Here is a 15,805-nt window from a genome sequence, read left to right on the forward strand (position 1 = left end):
TACTGAACCCCAATAACAGAGGAGGGACTGTTGACTGTGCGTACAGCACTTCTGGACGGCAACTGGCGGTGTTGGAGCCCAGGGACAGGTGGAGGAGGAGGAGGTTGGAGGAGGTAGGAGGGATTGCCACACACACAGCAGGGGAACAGCTGACGTTACTGAACCCCAATAACAGAGGAGGGACTGTTGACTGTGCGTACAGCACTTCTGGACGGCAACTGGCGGTGTTGGAGCCCAGGGACAGGTGGAGGAGGAGGAGGTTGGAGGAGGTAGGAGGAGGTAGGAGGGATTGCCACACACACAGCAGGGGAACAGCTGACGTTACTGAACCCCAATAACAGAGGAGGGACTGTTGACTGTGCGTACAGCACTTCTGGACGGCAACTGGCGGTGTTGGAGCCCAGGGACAGGTGGAGGAGGAGGAGGTAGGAGGAGGTAGGAGGGATTGCCACACACACAGCAGGGGAACAGCTGACGTTACTGAACACCAATAACAGAGGAGGGACTGTTGACTGTGCGTACAGCACTTCTGGACGGCAACTGGCGGTGTTGGAGCCCAGGGACAGGTGGAGGAGGAGGAGGTTGGAGGAGGTAGGAGGGATTGCCACACACACAGCAGGGGAACAGCTGACGTTACTGAACCCCAATAACAGAGGAGGGACTGTTGACTGTGCGTACAGCACTTCTGGACGGCAACTGGCGGTGTTGGAGCCCAGGGACAGGTGGAGGAGGAGGAGGTTGGAGGAGGTAGGAGGGATTGCCACACACACAGCAGGGGAACAGCTGACGTTACTGAACCCCAATAACAGAGGAGGGACTGTTGACTGTGCGTACAGCACTTCTGGACGGCAACTGGCGGTGTTGGAGCCCAGGGACAGGTGGAGGAGGAGGAGGTAGGAGGAGGTAGGAGGGATTGCCACACACACAGCAGGGGAACAGCTGACGTTACTGAACCCCAATAACAGAGGAGGGACTGTTGACTGTGCGTACAGCACTTCTGGACGGCAACTGGCGGTGTTGGAGCCCAGGGACAGGTGGAGGAGGAGGAGGTTGGAGGAGGTAGGAGGGATTGCCACACACACAGCAGGGGAACAGCTGACGTTACTGAACCCCAATAACAGAGGAGGGACTGTTGACTGTGCGTACAGCACTTCTGGACGGCAACTGGCGGTGTTGGAGCCCAGGGACAGGTGGAGGAGGAGGAGGTTGGAGGAGGTAGGAGGGATTGCCACACACACAGCAGGGGAACAGCTGACGTTACTGAACCCCAATAACAGAGGAGCGACTGTTGGGACTGTGCGTACAGCACTACCAGGCAACAACTAGCGGTGTTGGAGCCCAGGGACAGGTGGAAAAGCAGAGGAACACAATGTAGGCCGAAGCCTGAGAAAGTCGAAAGGGAACCTTTAACCCCCCCCCCAAGGCGTTTGTAGCTGAAAGAGCCAGCTTGTGCAGCACAAAAGATGCAAAAGGAAAAGGTGGCTCTTTTCATCATGCTCCTTGCAAACACAGAACTAAACACTTATAAAATGTGTCCCCTGCAACCGTAAAACCGTCCCGGAGGTGGGACTTTCCTTCGTAATGTGACGCAGCCCAGCCGTCATTCCTACCCCCCCGGCGCCGCGCACCGGCTCCTCAGCGTTGTTTTATTCCGTCCAGGAGCCTGCGCTGTTATGTTATCCCGTGGCCAGGCACACTTAGCGCTGCCCGTCTTCTGGCATCATTTGGTGTCTGGATGGCTGCGCCTGTGCGGCCGCGCTGGCAGAGAGCCCGCCTCGCAGTGTCTTCTGATTTAATCCCACTGGGGGCCTGGGATCCATGGACATGCGCAGTGCATATCTGAACCTCCACCTCTCACTCATCTCCCTATGGCTTCTTCAGACTGTGCGGTGTCACGGCCGTGGCATGCTGTTAGGGACCAGCTGACACCGAACAGTCTGAAGAAGCCATAGGGAAATGAGTGAGAGGTGGAGGTTCAGATATGCACTGCGCATGTCCATGGATCCCAGGCCCCCAGTGGGATTAAATCAGAAGACACTGCGAGGCGGGCTCTCTGCCAGCGCGGCCGCACAGGCGCAGCCATCCAGACACCAAATGATGCCAGAAGACGGGCAGCGCTAAGTGTGCCTGGCCACGGGATAACATAACAGCGCAGGCTCCTGGACGGAATAAAACAACGCTGAGGAGCCGGTGCGCGGCGCCGGGGGGGTAGGAATGACGGCTGGGCTGCGTCACATTACGAAGGAAAGTCCCACCTCCGGGACGGTTTTACGGTATCAGTGGACACATTTTATAAGTGTTAAGTTCTGCGTGTGCAAGGAGCTAAACAAAAATAGCTACCTTTTCCTTGGGCAGCATTACTGCTGCACAAGGTGGCTCTTTCAGTAACAAACGCCTTGGGGGGGGGGGGACAGATTCCCTTACATTTCAGTTGTTGTGTCAGCGTGGCGGTCGCATGACACATTGCCGGCTACACAGCTGGGGATCAGCTGACGTTACTGAAACCCAATAACACTGGGTCGTATGTTTTGACTGTGCAGACGGCACGTCTGAGCCTCAACTGGCGGTGTTGGAGCCCAGGAATTTAAGTTCAGGTGGTAGAAAGATGAACACAACAGGAGACCTGGATAACGTATACAGTGACCTAATTATTCAATCAGGAGGAGGAGTGGCAAATTCCGGCGAGATCCAGGCCTTGTTCATTTTCAGGAAAGTAAGCCGGTCAACGTTATCGGAGGATAGTCGCATGCGACGGTCAGTTAGTACACCACCTGCAGCACTAAAGACACGTTCCGATAATACACTGGCCGCAGGGCAAGACAGCACCTCCAATGCATACTGGCTTAGCTCTGGCCATGTATCCAGCTTTGAGACCCAAAACTTGAAAGGGGAAGAGCCGTCTGGGAGTACAGCAAGAGGGCAAGACATGTAGTCTGTCACCATCTGACGGAACCGTTGCCTCCTGCTGACTGGAGCCGTCTGTGATGGTGTAGACTTTTGTGGCGGGCACAGAAAACTGTGCCACAGTTCGGCCATACTGGTCTTGCCTTGGGCAGAGGCACTGCTTCTGCTCCCTCTTTGTGCAGAGCCTCCACCACGGCCTGGACGCACTGAGCTGCTTTGGAATGCACTAGCAGCACTTCTCTCAGTTGGAATGGAGAAGATGATGGAATTGACCAGTGTGTCTTGGTACTCCCGCATTTTTCGCTCCCGGTTCAACGGTGTGATGAGGCTTTCTACGTTGTCCCGGTAGCGAGGATCGAGGAGGGTGAACACCCAATAATCAGACATGTTGAGAATGTGGGCGATGCGGCGGTCGTTTCTCAGGCACTGCAGCATGTAATCCACCATGTGCTGCAGACTGCCAACTGCCCAAGAAACGCTGTCCCCTGCTGGAGGCGTGATCTCTGCCCGCTCGTCATCACCCCACCCTCGCTGTACACACTGAGTACTGGACAATTGTGTAACTCCCTCCTCTGGACGGATGTCTTCCTCCTCCATTGACTCCTCCTCATCCTCCTCACAAACGGTCCCCTGCCTACGCGTTTGTGAGGAACCACGTGGCGCTGACTGTCCAGAAGATGATGGAAATGGTGAATCCTCATCCTCCACCTCTTCCACAACATCATCCCTTAGCGCTTGCAGTGATTTTTCAAGCAGGCAGATAAGGGGGACAGTCATGCTGACTAGTGCATCATCTGCACTCGCCATCCGCGTGGAATAATCAAAGGGACGCAAAACCTGGCAGACGTCATTCATAGTGGCCCACTCTGTGGTTGTGAAGTCTGTACGGCGCTGACTGCGACTTTTTTGCGCCTGAAGCAGCTGGTACTCCATTACAGCTTGCTGCTGCTCACACAACCGCTCCAACATATGTAACGTGGAATTCCACCTGGTAGGTAGGTCACATATGATGCGATGTTCCGGCAGGCGGTGTCGGCGCTGCAGAGCCGCAATGCGCGCTTTTGCCGTGCTGGAACGCCGCAAGTGAGCACACTCTAGGCGGACCTTGTGCAGCAGTGCATCAAGATCCGGATAGTCCCTCAAAAAGCTCTGCACGACCAAATTGAGCACATGTGCCAGACATGGGATGTGAGTGAGGTTGCCGAGGCCCAGAGCTGCCACCAGATTTCGGCCATTATCACACACTACCATGCCTGGCTGGAGATTCGCTGGCACAAACCACACATCGCTCTCCTGCTTGATGGCATTCCAGAGCTCCTGCGCTGTGTGGCTACGATTCCCCAAGAAAATTAATTTCAAGACGGCCTGTTGACGTTTGGCCACGGCTGTGCTCATGTCGGTCGTAACAGGTACACGTTCATCACGGGTCCATGTGGAGGTGGACTGTGACGGCTCCTGCAGCGATGATTCTGAGGAACTGGTGTAAGAGGAGGAGTCAATGCGTACAGAATGGATTCCTGCAATCCTTGGAGTGGGCAGGACACGTCCTGCGCCACTCGCACGGTCTGTACCCGGCTCAACGACATTAACCCAATGGGCAGTGAGGGAAAGGTATCGCCCCTGTCCATGTTGACTGGTCCACGCATCGGTGGTGAGGTGGACCTTGCTACTGACGGCGTTCAGTAGCGCGTGTTTTATGTGTCCCTCCACATGCTTCTGCAGGGCAGGGACGGCTTGCCTGCTGAAGTAAAAGCGGCTGGGCACATTGTACTGTGGGACTGCCAATGACATCAAGTCACGGAAGCTGTCAGTCTCCACCAGCCTGAATGACAGCATTTCCAGTGACAGAAGTTTGGCAATGCCTGCAGTCAGAGCCTGTGCTCGTGGGTGGTTTGACGAGAAAGGCCGCCTTTTCTCCCATGCCTGTACTACCGATGGCTGTAGACTGGGCTGGGAGTGTGTGGATGACTGGGAAAGTGGCGCTGCGGGTGGAATTACAGCGGGTCTCTGGACAACAGGGGCAGAGGTTCTTCCACGGCGATCCTGGGAGGACGCCGAACCAGCTGCGTGTGAGGTAGAGGAAGAGGCAACACGAGCTGAAGAGGTGGTAGCTGCCGCTGTTGGTTGGCCTACCTCTTCAGTGTGTTTTTCTAACTCCGCCGGGTGCCTGTTGCGCACATGTTTCCACATGTTGGAGGTATTGAGGTTGCTGACATTTTTCCCTCTTTTGACTTTTTGATGACACACGTTGCATCTGACATAGCAAATGTCATCTGCAACTGTGTCAAAAAAGGACCAGGCACTGCAAGTCTTGGGAGCGCCCTTTTTGGCTTTTGGAAGAGACATGCTCCTAACGGGTGCCAAAGCGGAGGCTGCAGGATCCGCAGTCTTCCCCCTCCCTCTCCCTCTTTGGGCCGTACGGGGAATCTCTTCCTCAGAGCTGCTCCCACCACCTTCCTGTCCCTCACGCCAAGATGGGTCGAGGACCTCATCATCTACACTACCCTCTGCCCCCAACTGCTCCTCCTGGGTAGTCTCAGCAGCAGAGCACGCACCAGTAAGTGGCACCTGAGTGTCATCATCAGCTGATGCGGCCTGCGATGTGGTGACCGGAGCCACTGGCCCACCCGCCTCTTCAGAGGAAGACAGAAAAAGCTGTTGGGCATCACTGCACCCTGCCTCTTCTTCCATTTCTCCAATGCTGCTTGGCTGGCCCCCTGTTTCCAAGCCAAGAGATTCAGAGAACAGAAGTAGAGACGGCTCCTGTCCTGGGCTCTCTGTCTGCCTGGGCAATTTGGCAGGTGGTGAAGAGACAGATGGCTGCTCTCCAGTGCTCTGTGTCTGAGAGGATGTGGCACTAATGGAAGTTGATGCATTAGCTGCCATCCATCCGACAACAGCTTCAATTTGTTCTTCACGCAGCAGCGGTGTACGGCGCTCGGACACAAAGCTTCGCATGAACGACTGTTGCCTGGTGAAAGTGGGTGCTGATGAGTCACCGGTGCCCGCAGCAGGCACAGAATCCCCACGTCCCCTCCCTGCTCCGCGACGGCTCCCACGCCCCCGTGCCTTACTCACTGCCTTCTTCATCTTGGTTGACTGATAAAGATAAGCAGAAAAGTACTAACGGATTTGTGTGCTTATTCCTGAGCAACTCCTCCTAACAGGTATAAGAAGCACTAATTATCTAAAGTGTGGACTAGACTTTAATATGAGCTAATGTGGCCTACAGAAATGTAAAGTGGTGTAACTGGTGTGTTTGGTGAACTTTATTATTTATTTATTTTTTGGGGGCTGAACTGACAACAGATAGAGCTGCAGTCACACGGAGACCGTGCAGACAGACGTAAACGGCGCTACAAGGCCCAAAAACCCTCCTCTACTTTATCCTATGTAGTGTTTTTCCACAAATTAGCTGGAGACGGGTGGAAAGACACTAATAGGATTTTTTTGAATAAATTAGCAGCAGACTACACTATTTGGAAAAAAAAGAAAATTGATTTGGCGGTATGACGCAGTGAAAAACCCTGAGCTGGAGACAACCAGGCTATAGCTGCTCACAGATTACAGGGCGAGCTGCAGTCACACGGAGACCGTGCAGACAGCCGTAAACGGCGCTGCAAGGCCCAAAAACCCTCCTCTACTTTATCCTATGTAGTGTTTTTCCACAAATTAGCTGGAGACGGGTGGAAAGACACTAATAGGATTTTTTTAAATTAATTAGCAGCAGACTACACTACTTTGAAAAAAAAGAAAATTGATTTGGCAGTATGACGCAGTGAAAAACCCTGAGCTGGAGACAACCAGGCTATAGCTGCTCACAGATTACAGGGCGAGCTGCAGTCACACGGAGACCGTGCAGACAGCCGTAAACGGCGCTGCAAGGCCCAAAAACCCTCCTCTACTTTATCCTATGTAGTGTTTTTCCACAAATTAGCTGGAGACGGGTGGAAAGACACTAATAGGATTTTTTTAAATTAATTAGCAGCAGACTACACTACTTTGAAAAAAAAGAAAATTGATTTGGCGGTATGACGCAGTGAAAAACCCTGAGCTGGAGACAACCAGGCTACAGCTGCTCACAGATTACAGGGCGAGCTGCAGTCACACGGAGACCGTGCAGACAGCCGTAAACGGCGCTGCAAGGCCCAAAAACCCTCCTCTACTTTATCCTATGTAGTGTTTTTCCACAAATTAGCTGGAGACGGGTGGAAAGACACTAATAGGATTTTTTAAAATTAATTAGCAGCAGACTACACTACTTTGAAAAAAAAGAAAATTGATTTGGCGGTATGACGCAGTGAAAAACCCTGAGCTGGAGACAACCAGGCTACAGCTGCTCACAGATTACAGGGCGAGCTGCAGTCACACGGAGACCGTGCAGACAGCCGTAAACGGCGCTGCAAGGCCCAAAAACCCTCCTCTACTTTATCCTATGTAGTGTTTTTCCACAAATTAGCTGGAGACGGGTGGAAAGACACTAATAGGATTTTTTTGAATAAATTAGCAGCAGACTACACTACTTGGGAAAAAAAAAAAAAAAAGGAACAGTATGAGGCAATGAACCACCCTCCCTGAACTGAATACAACCAACTATGGATGGCCTATGTGGCTGCACTCAGACTGGAGACTGGGCTGCACTCACACACACACACACACAGACCCTGCAGATCGCTGTGAAAACAGCGCTACAAGGCAAAAGCAAGGTGAATAGTAGGTGAACACAGCGGTTGCTAAATTAGCCTTTGGAAAGCACAAAGAAGCAAATCGCTATCTCTAAACTGTCCCTCAGTCAGCAAACAGCGTCCTGTCACTAACTGAATTCACAGCAGAGTGATCGCAAAATGGCGCCAGCGACTTTTAAACTGCATCATGACATCATTACACCAGCCAATCACAGCCTTGCCAGTAGTTTCATGCCCTCCATGCTAAACAGGATGTGCCCACACTTGGAATCAATCTCATTGGCTGAATTTCTGCTTTTTGAATCTTAGAACTTCCGATTCCGGTATCCGATACGCGGCAAGTATCGGAATCCCGGTATCGGAATTCCGATACCGCAAGTATCGGCCGATACCCGATACTTGCGGTATCGGAATGCTCAACACTAGTTACCACTTATATCGCAGAGGTATGATATAACAGTCAGTCAATAATGAATTCAACCATAGCGCCTATAACACAGGCAGCTTGGAGTAATCTCACCCATTTGATGTGTTATGGAGAGAGAGTTTGTAGATGGCAGATAGCGTCTCCCTGTGCTATAGTCTGTTGCCAATAGGTGCCCACACACATTTAATTTTACAGTGTAATAATACTATTAACCACCGCACTAAAAAGAAGCTGAAATGTCGCTGTACTTATGTCGCGCCCCGCTCCACCGCCGCAGGGCCGAGGGGTACCCGGTACCGGGCCTCTGAGTCTCTGCTTCCGGGGTTGTCACGGCGGCTAGGCCCCGGTCCGTGACCCTGCCGTGGGGCGCACAGTAGAATGAAGGTGTGGGTGTTGGTAGTGATGATAGCGATGTAGCGGTGCAGTTGTGGGGTGCAGGTCGCAGTAAATAACAAGGACACCAGGTTGCAGTCTCTTTACCTCTTTACTGGAGATCTCTGAGTCCTCAGTCCAGAACACGGTTCACCAGGCTACGCAAGTCCAGCCGGTCCAATGGCACCTCCAGAGTCCTCCTCTCAGGTGGAAATCTGTGCCTTCCTTCTAGCGCTATGTGTTGTAGTCCTTCCCTGCTGTGCTCACGGAAAGTGACCCCACAACGGTTGTGTCTGTTTCTTAAGTTCCCTCACAACTCGATTTGATGTTCCTCTGTAATCCACCCCTCCCTGTATTCAGGTTGGAATGGCACCCGTTTGTCAGGTAGGCCTGGAGTTCTTCCGGGACCCTAGTGACGCCCCTCTCCCGCAATTGCCCCCCAAGACTTCATAGGTGATATGTGGTAGACAGCCCGCCTGAGACCGACTGTCCTGCCGCTGTTTGGAGTATGGCTTGAAGCTGTATTCTAATCCACTCCCTCGGCGTTCCGGCCACCGGTATTGCGCCTCAGCAGGGTGCTGCCTCTTTCAACAAAACCCCTGCTGGTATTCTCCTTCTGCTTGATCTCGTTTCTCACTCAGCACAATCTGCCTCGCTTCTAGTCCTTTCTTGGGCACCGCCGCTAAGCTGAGCAGGCACGGTCCCGTTACGTTCTCTCAATGCCAAGCCTCTGCCAGGATCCCACCCCTGGCAGAGACCCTACAGTCTCTCCCTTCACAACACCCTCTGCCACAGGGTGTTGCTCTGTTCAATCCCGTCAGCGTTCTCTCTAACTTCCTGCCTGACCCCCAGTTTATCCACTATGGTGGGGAGTGGCCTAATGAATAGCACCCTTAGCTCCCCCCGGAGGCCCTGCTGTGAAACATATTGGTGTCTGTGATACCTGATTGGAGGAACTCCTTCAGTGCCATCGAACGTACCATGGCTCCCCTTAGTGGCAGAGCCACAGTACTGCAACGACCAGGACTCTGGGGCGCTGCACTCCCCCCTGGTTAAACACAGTACTCCGGGACTGGGAAGAAAAACAACAATACAGATTAGCAAACAGACATACAATTTTGTTGAGTGCAAAACAATAAGTATACTTGAACAGGCTTCCCTTTATGGGAGGTGAGGACACTTTTAACGTTACAAACATAGTCAACATTATAAATTACAGGCTATACATAACTCCTGTTACCCAACCGGGTATTCTACTTAGTGCAAATTCTGGAACAATAAATTAACATTGCCTTTAAGAAACACACACTCTTAGTTTACCAAAGGCCTTCCTATAATCACATTACAGGGTAGGGTAACTTCACATTCTCCTACTTTGAACCTGCAGGACCGCCTGTCCCTATGGCACCAGACCTACTGCCTCTCCTTTCTTTTACAGGACCGCCCCGTTCAGCCAGGGCCTACTGCCTTTCGCTACTATACATAGTATAGACATAACATTCCTTTCGTTAAAAGAACTCTGAGCCAGCTCTACTCGGCTCCTTTAAGGACTCACTCTCTAACCCCTACGGGTTCGCTTTCTGTCCTTAGTAACAAAGTAACTTTCTATGGGGACGCAGGGTTTACCTTCTATCCTCACCTTCATCATTACTTCTTTACTTTCAACTATGCAGATCTCTACTTCTACCCCTGCGGGCTCTCTGCATCTTTTCCTTTCACAAAACATTATTTTCAGATTTCACAATTTAAACAATTTAAACACATATAACTTTTCATGTAAAACAGTTACATTCTTTCTCAAAGCATCATCATATTACCGTTCTAAAACAGTATCACTTTCAAGTTCAATTCCACGCATCCCCTTTAAGAGGGGACCAAGCCTTTCTGAGGTAGCTCGTCTTCTCAGCCTACCAGTCCACGCAAAGGCTCCGGAATGGCATCTTCGCAAAGTGTCTTTTAACTAAAACCAGTAGGAAAGGTATCTTCGCAAAGTGTCTTTTAACTAAAACCAGTAGGAGGCACCCTTAAGAAGGTGCAACTATTTACAAGGAAGTTCGAATCATGCACAGTCCATGATTACTGCAGTTTGTGTAAAACCTCTGGAAAACAACAATAGTGACCCCGGGTCAACAAAGGGGTCACCTTTTAAAGTTTACCCTGGACGGGTTTAGCAACAAACAATCAGGAACAGTTAAAGGGAAAACTATTTACATCTTTCAGGTTTCCGAGGTTTATTCTTCTTCAGGTGGCTTTGGTTCCGGGACCCCGGCCACTGTAGCGCCAGTGTCCGCGGTTCGAACATGCAGATGAACTCGATTGGCCAACTCTGGGGCTGCCACTAGGCGTACCGTTGCGATGGTGACAAGTTCGGGTACTCCCGGGACCAGGTCTGGGGTAACTAGTGCCGCGGCTCCAGACATACACCGTCGAACATTCCGTGCATACCACCCGAGTGGGTTCAAGTGGCGGCTGTAGGTCACTGGATCCCCCTTTTGTAAGGGTTCTCCGCTTCGGCCACAACAGGGGGCCCTCACGTTACAATGCGCAACGAAAACATCAGTATCCAGTCCCGGCTCGTGTATGAGGCCCCACCCCCTTTTTACATGGTAGGCCAACACAGTGCCCCGCCTTACCGCGTCTCTGTCATCCCCTGTCGAGGGGGGTTGTCGTACTTTCGATGGGCCCATCGACTCAGTCCCTTTCCGTCCTTTCCACTGCAGAATCAAGCACTGTCTATATTGTTCCCATGTAAGCACCGCAAGAGTGGACCCGTTCTCCCGGGATCCATCTGCTCTAAACCAGGGGGTGTCCCACCGAAGAACTACTCCATCTAAGCTCACATCCACGGGCTCCCCCACTCCAGTCGACAGCGGTGGCACCATCCTCCCCAGGTCATCGGGGGATAGCACCATTAGCCCTGCCGAGATAAGTCGCTCCCTACTGAGACGGAGGTGGGTCATGGAATCGGGCTCGTGAAGGGGAGCAGGGACGCCGGCCATACCTGCGCCTAATGTGGTTCCATCGGTGTCGCTCCGGTCCATTAACAAGGGTGCTGGAGTCAGCTGCAGCCCGGACTGCGGCTCCTCCAATAGGATTCTCGGATTCGGCTCCGCTTGCTGTAGTTCCTCCTCCTCTAACTCCGGAGTCAGGATTGGTGGACGTAGCCCCGCTGTCGGGTCCGCAGGCTTCCGGTCCATCGTTGGTGAAGGAGGACAAGCCGGAATCGCTTCCTCCTTGCTCAGGCACTCGCTGTTCATCATCGCTGCCCGATAGTCGGTGGCAGTGCATGCACCTAACTCCGCCATTTCTCCGAGGTCGGGCTTCTCCGTCCCCAGCCCCTCGCTGTTGCATATCAAGGGGTGTTTCTCTTCCGTTTTGGGGCGGGTCATTCCTCTGCAACCAGAAGTGCAGGGGGCGGTAGCCATTTCTCGCGCCACACTGGGAGTCTCCGCCCATAACACGCCCTCCTTCCCCTTGGATGTAGCAATGGCGGCGCCTTTTGGCGGGAACTTTTGGCGGCTAATGGCGCAGCACAGTCTTACAATAAAGTACAGTTCAAGCACAGTAAATCACAGTCTCTAGGCACACATGACCTGATTCTTCAGGCTTAAGTAGATCCTGTTCGTGACGCCAAGTTCTGTCGCGCCCCGCTCCACCGCCGCAGGGCCGAGGGGTACCCGGTACCGGGCCTCTGAGTCTCTGCTTCCGGGGTTGTCACGGCGGCTAGGCCCCGGTCCGTGACCCTGCCGTGGGGCGCACAGTAGAATGAAGGTGTGGGTGTTGGTAGTGATGATAGCGATGTAGCGGTGCAGTTGTGGGGTGCAGGTCGCAGTAAATAACAAGGACACCAGGTTGCAGTCTCTTTACCTCTTTACTGGAGATCTCTGAGTCCTCAGTCCAGAACACGGTTCACCAGGCTACGCAAGTCCAGCCGGTCCAATGGCACCTCCAGAGTCCTCCTCTCAGGTGGAAATCTGTGCCTTCCTTCTAGCGCTATGTGTTGTAGTCCTTCCCTGCTGTGCTCACGGAAAGTGACCCCACAACGGTTGTGTCTGTTTCTTAAGTTCCCTCACAACTCGATTTGATGTTCCTCTGTAATCCACCCCTCCCTGTATTCAGGTTGGAATGGCACCCGTTTGTCAGGTAGGCCTGGAGTTCTTCCGGGACCCTAGTGACGCCCCTCTCCCGCAATTGCCCCCCAAGACTTCATAGGTGATATGTGGTAGACAGCCCGCCTGAGACCGACTGTCCTGCCGCTGTTTGGAGTATGGCTTGAAGCTGTATTCTAATCCACTCCCTCGGCGTTCCGGCCACCGGTATTGCGCCTCAGCAGGGTGCTGCCTCTTTCAACAAAACCCCTGCTGGTATTCTCCTTCTGCTTGATCTCGTTTCTCACTCAGCACAATCTGCCTCGCTTCTAGTCCTTTCTTGGGCACCGCCGCTAAGCTGAGCAGGCACGGTCCCGTTACGTTCTCTCAATGCCAAGCCTCTGCCAGGATCCCACCCCTGGCAGAGACCCTACAGTCTCTCCCTTCACAACACCCTCTGCCACAGGGTGTTGCTCTGTTCAATCCCGTCAGCGTTCTCTCTAACTTCCTGCCTGACCCCCAGTTTATCCACTATGGTGGGGAGTGGCCTAATGAATAGCACCCTTAGCTCCCCCCGTAGGCCCTGCTGTGAAACATATTGGTGTCTGTGATACCTGATTGGAGGAACTCCTTCAGTGCCATCGAACGTACCATGGCTCCCCTTAGTGGCAGAGCCACAGTACTGCAACGACCAGGACTCTGGGGCGCTGCACTTACTTATAATACAGCTGTTTCTGTGTTGTGTGGGGGATCCTTGTGCATAAAGGGGTACACCCGGTTATATTGGGTTACTGCAAGGTGAAATAAACAGAATAACAATATATTACTTGGACCCTGCAAATTTATTTAACAGGGGTGTTGGTTAAATGCACTTACTCTTTTTGAGAGGCTGTACAAACTGCACCTGAGGTGTTTCTATGTGGGTATAAATGTTTCTTTTTTCACAGTGTGGTAAACCAATACTAGAAGGTAAAATGAGCAAAAAAAAAACAAAAAAAACAAAACGATGTGTTATTTAGAATGTCCAAATGGGTTAACAAGGATTAAACAGGGGTGTTAATTAGATCCACTTACTCCTTTTATACACCTGTATAGGATGCACCTGAAGTGTTCCTGTGTGAGCGTTGGTGTTTTTTTTCCTTTTCACCAGTGTGGTAAACTGATACTAATAAATAGATAAATAAGTCAAGGGTAGAGCGATATAGCAAGCGGCACTCTAGGTCAATGAGAGCCACGATAATTACACTGGTGTTAATGAACGGGCACTCACCATATCCTGCGTAGAAGGATACCTGCGATAAGGATGGTAAGGTGATGCGCAGGATGCGGTGCCGATTGTACCGCTCACATATTCTGCCTGTCCACTGTGTTATATAGTGCTATAGTCTGATGCCAATAGGTGCCCACACACATTTAATTTTACAGTGTGTTGCATAGTTGTACTATACTGTTGTTGGAAAGTTTGTATTGTTCAGTGTATACAAATATGTTAAGGTGTAACATCTCTGCCAGCATCACTGCATGGCTTCCCACTTCCCTTCTTACTCACCACTCCGGCCCATGCTGTGAGTTGTGTCCGCTGCCGGCTCCATGCTCTGGGCCTCATGTCCTTGCTTGCTGCATACTTCCTGGCTGTATGCTTAGGGCAGCGGCCCCGGCACTTCCTGTTTCTTATAGTGACTGTGTGCACCTTCCTAAGGTGTCCCCTGCCAATTGGAATCATTTTGACATATCTTCATAAAAAGTCAAGGTTTCTTCATTGTGCAAATATCAAACATGTTACAGATCCCAAGATAGTAATAATTTTTGGATGACTTGTGAAAAAAGCAGCTTTTTGATAGCCAACAACAAACCTCTTTCTACTCCTAAAACTGGGATAATTTTTGTGCCACCCCTTGTGAAAAGGTTGTTTCTTGTGTATGGACAAGCTGTGTATAAACATCAAAAATGCAAACATCTGCCACATAAAGGGATAATTTTTGATTTTTTTTACAATTTAAAATGCCTACTTTTTTGGTTAGTGCAATGAGTTGCTAAACAGGCTGCTGCTTACCATCAGTTACCATCTGTTTACCCATTGCTAGGTATGTTGAGATCACTTTCATATTTATAGGCTCAAAAAAGAGCTTGAAAGGGTTCAGTGCTAGAAAAGACCTTTTCTGGGAAACTAAGGGCTTGCGATTTGTGATGAATAGTGTTGAGCATTCCGATACCGCAAGTATCGGGTATCGGCCGATACTTGCGGTATCGGAATTCCGATACCGGGATTCCGATACTTGCCGCGTATCGGATACCGGAATCGGAAGTTCTAAGATTCAAAAAGCAGAAATTCAGCCAATGAGATTGATTCCAAGTGTGGGCACATCCTGTTTAGCATGGAGGGCATGAAACTACTGGCAAGGCTGTGATTGGCTGGTGTAATGATGTCATGATGCAGTTTAAAAGTCGCTGGCGCCATTTTGCGATCACTCTGCTGTGAATTCAGTTAGTGACAGGACGCTGTTTGCTGACTGAGGGACAGTTTAGAGATAGCGATTTGCTTCTTTGTGCTTTCCAAAGGCTAATTTAGCAACCGCTGTGTTCACCTACTATTCACCTTGCTTTTGCCTTGTAGCGCTGTTTTCACAGCGATCTGCAGGGTCTGTGTGTGTGTGTGTGTGAGTGCAGCCCAGTCTCCAGTCTGAGTGCAGCCACATAGGCCATCCATAGTTGGTTGTATTCAGTTCAGGGAGGGTGGTTCATTGCCTCATACTGTTCCTTTTTTTTTTTTTTTTCCCAAGTAGTGTAGTCTGCTGCTAATTTATTCAAAAAAATCCTATTAGTGTCTTTCCACCCGTCTCCAGCTAATTTGTGGAAAAACACTACATAGGATAAAGTAGAGGAGGGTTTTTGGGCCTTGCAGCGCCGTTTACGGCTGTCTGCACGGTCTCCGTGTGACTGCAGCTCGCCCTGTAATCTGTGAGCAGCTGTAGCCTGGTTGTCTCCAGCTCAGGGTTTTTCACTGCGTCATACCGCCAAATCAATTTTCTTTTTTTTCAAAGTAGTGTAGTCTGCTGCTAATTAATTTTAAAAAATCCTATTAGTGTCTTTCCACCCGTCTCCAGCTAATTTGTGGAAAAACACTACATAGGATAAAGTAGAGGAGGGTTTTTGGGCCTTGCAGCGCCGTTTACGGCTGTCTGCACGGTCTCCGTGTGACTGCAGCTCGCCCTGTAATCTGTGAGCAGCTGTAGCCTGGTTGTCTCCAGCTCAGGGTTTTTCACTGCGTCATACCGCCAAATCAATTTTCTTTTTTTTCAAAGTAGTGTAGTCTGCTGCTAATTAATTTA

The 15,805-nt window shown here is 51.1% G+C and overlaps 1 protein-coding gene across 1 annotated transcript in view; it reads right to left on the minus strand.

Moving 5' to 3' along the window:
• ERICH6B (glutamate rich 6B) overlaps positions 1-14,161 on the minus strand; it is a 412,645-nt gene extending 398,484 nt beyond the window's left edge. Inside the window, exons 1-3 of the mRNA XM_077297366.1 lie at positions 14,026-14,161; positions 13,353-13,438; positions 13,194-13,267 (exon numbers count right to left, since the gene is read on the minus strand). The gene's annotated coding sequence lies outside the window, so the exon portion shown is untranslated. The remainder of the gene's footprint in view (positions 1-13,193; positions 13,268-13,352; positions 13,439-14,025) is intronic.
• Between the last annotated feature and the right edge of the window lie 1,644 nt (positions 14,162-15,805).

This window comes from Ranitomeya variabilis, chromosome 3, assembly GCF_051348905.1.
Source record: "Ranitomeya variabilis isolate aRanVar5 chromosome 3, aRanVar5.hap1, whole genome shotgun sequence".
Classification (NCBI taxonomy): domain Eukaryota; kingdom Metazoa; phylum Chordata; class Amphibia; order Anura; family Dendrobatidae; genus Ranitomeya; species Ranitomeya variabilis.